Source organism: Marmota marmota, unplaced genomic scaffold (genome assembly GCF_001458135.2).
Source record: "Marmota marmota marmota unplaced genomic scaffold, marMar, whole genome shotgun sequence".
In the NCBI taxonomy this organism is placed as follows: Eukaryota; Metazoa; Chordata; class Mammalia; order Rodentia; family Sciuridae; genus Marmota; species Marmota marmota.
In genome coordinates, this window is record NW_025999932.1 from 21,151,243 (window position 1) to 21,157,242 (window position 6,000).

General features: G+C 33.9%; 1 long non-coding RNA gene across 10 annotated transcripts in view; it reads left to right on the forward strand.

Moving 5' to 3' along the window:
• The window catches only part of LOC125616089, a 307,484-nt gene that overhangs the window by 78,685 nt on the left and 222,799 nt on the right, over nt 1-6,000 (forward strand). Inside the window, exon 5 of one of the 10 annotated variants that reach the window (XR_007346713.1) lies at nt 5,538-5,598. The exons of the other annotated variants lie outside the window; for them this stretch is intronic. This is a non-coding gene — a long non-coding RNA (uncharacterized LOC125616089). The remainder of the gene's footprint in view (nt 1-5,537; nt 5,599-6,000) is intronic. 10 annotated transcript variants of the gene reach the window in all.

The following is a 6,000-nucleotide window of genomic DNA, read 5'->3' on the forward strand; positions in this document are numbered from 1 at the left end:
GATTATTATTATGTAATAAAACATTTATGCTTGCTTAAAGATATTAAGAAATACGTAATACTACCTTCATGGGCTTTCTTATTGGCTAAGTATTGCACATTGTCAGCACCAGAATATAGAAGTGCTCTTTCTCCAAAGATAGGACTTTACTTTTGGAGGCACCTGGAGCATCATCTTCACCTTCTTCTGTATCACTTTTTTTTCCTCAACCCCCAGCTTTCCAGAAGATCTTTGCTACATCAGCTAGTTTCTGTGAATTATCAGCATGAGTATCACTGGGAGCAAGTTCAAAATTGAGAACCTCAGGACCCATCCTGGGACTATTAGTTAAGAATTTGCATTTCAAGAAGACCCAAGTTTACTCATCTGTTTATCATTATCTATAAAATTTTGGTTTACACTTATTTAGAAACCACTACACTCAGCCAAAGGTCTGTTATAATAGTAGTACTGAGAGTCTGAAGAATACTTTATATCCTGGAAATTGAGTCTACTAGCAAATTCAGACTTGCACCTGTGGAGCCAAATAAAGAGGTACATTCAGAGATAAACAGAGAGAAGAGAAAAATTTTGAGTGCAATCTGAGATACCAGACTGAGACCTTTGCACCTGCTATAGAGGTCACTCAGTTCATCGTGGACAAGTGTGACTCAGAAGAAAGTTATTTTGAAGACTAAAACAGCAAGCTACAGCGTTATTATACCATCTGTTTCTTGGGAGGATCAGATAGCCAGGTGGGCCAGTCCAGGATTCTTTTCTGCACCTTGTGGTGGCCATGCCTTAATAAACTCCTGATCTGTCCCTTTACTCCATTCCTTAGATCACTAGAGTTCAATTATTTTATCACAGAGAACTATCTGCTGTTTGCTTTTCCTTAGAGCTTAAGTCAGACCATTCTGAATTTGGAGACAAAAGATACAGAGGAACTCATTTCCACTGATCATGTTCTTTCACATGAAAGCAAAATCTTTTACATGAAAAATCTTGTAGTTACCTTGTGCAAACCTCCTAATGCTTAATTTGAGGAAAATAAAGTTTTCTAAGCTCATGTATTCTATCACTAAAATGAGAATAATCGTAGTCTTTAATGCACAGGGTTTTGTATTATTAAGATTAAATGAGACTACACCCACACTTTCTCAGCACACAATACCATGATATATTATTATCATTTTTTATATAAAACACAAACGTAATGTAGCACTTTGTGACTTAAAAAAAACTTTAAATTCTCTACAACTTCTTCCACACCTACTCTATTAGATACAAATTCTTCAGGCTAACATGTAAGAAACAACATACTGTGAATTCTGATATTTCCCAGAGAAATTTGCTGTTCCCTGAATATATATAACTCAGGAAATTCACCATCAATTTCCTGAAAATATTACTATCGTCCCTTCAATCCCCATAGCAGCAATTGAGCCTTTCAAATTTAGGTGAAATTCTATCACTTACAAATTCCTTCTCTCACATAATTTGAACAGGTATCCATAGGATTCTCACATGCACTTGACATATTCTGGGACTTATGTATTCTCTTATAGTGGTTTTTCCAACCAATGGAGCTTCCTGAAGTCTGGATATTATCTTTTTCTCTGTCATTTTCTTTTTATTTTCACTTTTTAGTTACTTCCGCATGCATTTATTTGATGCACCCATATTTCAGGCTTCTTTCCAGGTAGCAGTGCTTTTTAAGAAATTTTTATTTGTTGTGAAAAGTTCATCTGAGCACTTTTAAAATTATAAATAGTAATTGTCAAAATCATCTGTCTCTATTTGTCACCCAAATAGATGAAGTTCAAGTGTGACTTCTAGATCTGGTAATTGATATATTCATCTCCTAGCCCCAAAGCACTTTACCATTCCCCACTGCTGCCCAGCAGATGAAAGGGTAGCATATGGAAGGCACAAAAATTTGTGATTGTTGTTGACCTCAAAAGCAAATAAACAATGCAAAAAAAAATAGCAAATCTGCTCAGGGTCAGAACACTGAGCAGAAATACAGTTTGGCCTATTTCTAATGGCTTTCATGAGTGCTTGACTATTGTTAGTGGAAATCAGTTCCTTTGTATCTTTTGCCTCTAACTTCAAATTTCAGGGGAAGAAAAAAGCAGACACTCCTGTGTGATAAAACAGATGATCTCTAGTGATCTAGACAGCAGTATAAAGGGAGAGATCAGAATTTTATTAGGCATGGTTACCACAAGTTGCCATAAAGAATTTTGGCCTTGCCCGCATGGCTATTTGTTCCTTAGAATAAACATGACGTGTTTCTTAGTTTCTAATACTTGATAGGTGCAGCTTTTAGTCTTCAAATGACATATCTCTTGAGTGTGTCCAAGTATGGCTTGTTGTCTTCCATATCTGGTGCAGAGGTCTTAGTCTGTTTTTCAATGCAATGGTAATTTTACTCTTCTTTATTGTTGTTATTGTTCCTGTTTTCTTCATGCCATTACTTTCTGATTTTCCACTTATGTATGCTCTTTGGAATGTAACTTGGTATGGGTTTATTTTCATAAATTCTGGTAATCACTTTGGTGGTATCTTTTCATCTGATACAAACTATTCTATGATTCTGGAAAATTTGTTGATAATTTTCTCGGTTTTATTTTCTCTGTAATCTCTTTTCTCTGTAATATCCTTTTTGAAGTCCACAATCCTATATGCATGATTTTCTAATCTTATCCAATAATTTCATTAATACTTAGCCCAAATTCTTCTTTGTACTTAATTTTCTTGAATTTTTCATTTTACTAACCTTTATATTGAGTTCTTTCTTTAAAATTTCTTTCTACCTCCTCTTCTTCCTCTTCCTCCTCCTCATCCTCCTCCTCTTCTTCTTCCTCCTCATCTACTCCTCCTCCTTCTTCTCCTCCTCCTCCTCTTCCTTTTTTTTTGTGTGTGTATGTGTGTGTGTTGCTGAGTAATGCAACCCAGGGTCTTGTACATGGGCAAGCACTCTACCTACCACACTCTACCACTGACCTACATCTCCAGCCATTGAATTTTTTTTTACTATCATGTTTTAAATTCTAAGAGTACTTTCTAATTTTTATAGTACTCTTTTCATTATCACATATGTGTGATGATATCTTTTCTTATATTTCTGAAGATATTAGCAATAGGTTTTAATCCCTCTTCATAATTTCTGTTTTTATCAGTTAGCTTCTTGTTTCTTTTTGCTTTATTTGTTTATTTATTTATTTTTGGTTTAGAGGCTTTTCTCAGATATTTCATAAATTTTTCTTTGTTTGGTGGTACCAGGAATTGAATTTATGTGTGCTCTACCATTGAGCTACATTTCCAGCCCTTTGTATTTTTCTTTTTATTTTGAGACATGGTCTCCCTAAATTGCCAAGGTTGACCTTGAATTTGTAATTCTCCTGCCTCAGCCTTATGAGTCACTGGGTTTATACGCATGCACCACCGTGCCTGGCTATCTGACAATTATTTATTGTCAGCTTGTATGTAAATATATACCCTGACATCAAATTTTGAACATGGGATAGAGAATGATGACTTTGGAATTCAATTAGTCTGAGCTGAGTGGGATATTAAGTGGGTAATTTCTCATTTCTGTACACTTGGTCTTTCTTCTTGACAACTGAAACATTGCATGGGAGAGTACTTCAAATTTTGGTTCAGGGTCAAGTATAGTTTCTAGAGTTGAGTCTAACCTTTCAGCATTTTAAAGAACAGATAAGTAGGAACAGTGTGAAGTTTCAATATTCTACCCTTATCTTCCCCTATTTTATTAATAGCTGCATCTTTAGTTATTCCAGGAATCTTCCAGACTCAAAACAATTTCTTTCATCATTCCCAGTAGCACTGAAGTAGACTGATAGCACTAGGCATATAAACATTGGCATTACTTTTTCTTACCCATTTCTTCTTATTTTAGGGCAGCTCTTCACCATGAGGTGAAGCCAGGTTATATTGTATCCATGACTGAAATTACATATCACAATATCAAATCTGTTACTATTATTGGTAATAAATAATAGGTTATCTTAGAGTACATATTGATATAAAATATATGATTGGTTAATGGAAATAAATTTATAAATATGTGTGTGTATATATATATATATATACACTTGTAAATTTCCACAATTATACTGCTTAATTTTATTTAGTTTTAACTTTAGAGCACTGTTAAATTAAACACATTTCATGAAAAATTAATATATAAAATGAATTTTTAAGTTGTCACAATAAGTAATAGCAATTTTGAGATATGATGATTCCCTTCTGATTTATTGCAATTAGAACTATCAGGGGCTCTAAGAGAAAAAGCACATGAATAATTGTAACTAGACTGAAAAAAAATACTTCTTTTAATTGCAATGTCTTCTCTGTCCTGAATGTGGGAGAGCTTTGAGAATGAATTGTGGAAATTTTCATTTCAAGTATACTAACAAATAGACAAAATTACAAAATTTCTGTTAATTTACAGGCCATTTGAATTCTGTGGAGTTTTAAATTTATGAAGCAAACTAAAAAACTGTGTAGAGAAGTTATACTGAGGTTTATTAAGAACTGTTTTACACTGAGTTTTAAGGAACACAGAATGCTGATGAAACACAAGAAGCCAAACTAATCATTAGAAGTGGCAGAAAATGTTCTTGTATAAGGCATAGTTGTAACTTGCTGCAAAGGTGCAGATAAATAAGTAGTGGAATTAAATGGAATTGCATATCTAATATACATTTCAGAGAAATAGGCATTTTAAACTGGATCATGAAATGGATTGGGAGATAAAAGGAAATCTGAGATAAATGAGAAGGCAAGCATGAGATTTAGGGTAGCATGAAATGCTACAAAAAGCTCCTGCACAATTTAGAAAACAGAAAGTTCAGTCCTGTTTATGTCACGTCAGAGCAAACAGAAATGTGAATTTAAAGGGCTCCCTGAGTTAGGAAAAAAGGCATACATTTCACAGTACTGGAAAAAAATGACTATGGGCATGTTTATGGGCATGAGATGAGTGAAGATGAGCATTTTTAAGTGAAAATGGTCAAGAACAGTTGATGGATTTTCAAAGTGAATTAAATGAGGTCAGAAACCTGAGTTTGCAAATGTTCCAGGTCAAGAAGAAATTCTGATTTTGAAATATCTAAACATAAAATTATTTTAATGAGATACTTGGGCAATGCTACAATTTATTGGTCATGCAGAATCTTTTAGATATGATTTATTATAATTCATATAGGTAATTCAGCAAAAATAAATTTTATTGGACAAATTAAAAATAATGATCAGAGATACTGTGATAAAAATGAAGCAACCGTGCACTAAAATTTTTGTACTCTCTAATGTGACTCAGAAATTTTGGGATAAAATTGCCATGAGCCTGAATTAAGTAATTGCAAGTGAAAGTGGGTGCATATAAGCAGTGTGAAAGAGGCTGAATTGGTCTGTGGCAAAGTTCTCTCTACACATTAGATAGATATTAATAGGGACCTGTATGTATGCTCCTTTCTTGACTCAACTCCTTAGCTAGCTCCTGTCTTTGCTTCACTTTTGTTTTCTAGGATGCTCTCTCCACATAGTGGGAATGTGCATCTTCTTTCAGAATCGAGTCCTGTCTTTATGGTAAGGAACAACTGAATGCTAAAAATGAAAGCAACCAAAGTTCCAAGTACTATCATATGAATTAGTAATTAAGGAGAAATAATCGCCTGTCCTGTTTTCTTCAGATAACCCAGTTCTCTCTCTTACTTTACCACTGGAGAGTGGTAGAAGCAATGAGTGCGAAATATATTCACTGACAGTTCTAAGAAAGCATGCAACTGATATTTAATGGACATCAGCAATGAGCCAGATGCTCTGCTGTAGGCACATCAGCAGACAGGAAAGAGAATTCTGTTCTCATAAAGCTTGTATTCTAAATAAGAGAGCAAAAAATATAAATAATAAACAACATATCTACCATATAACCTTTTATATGGTGATATGTACTCTGCAAAAAAAAAAAAAAAAAAAAAAAAAAAAAAA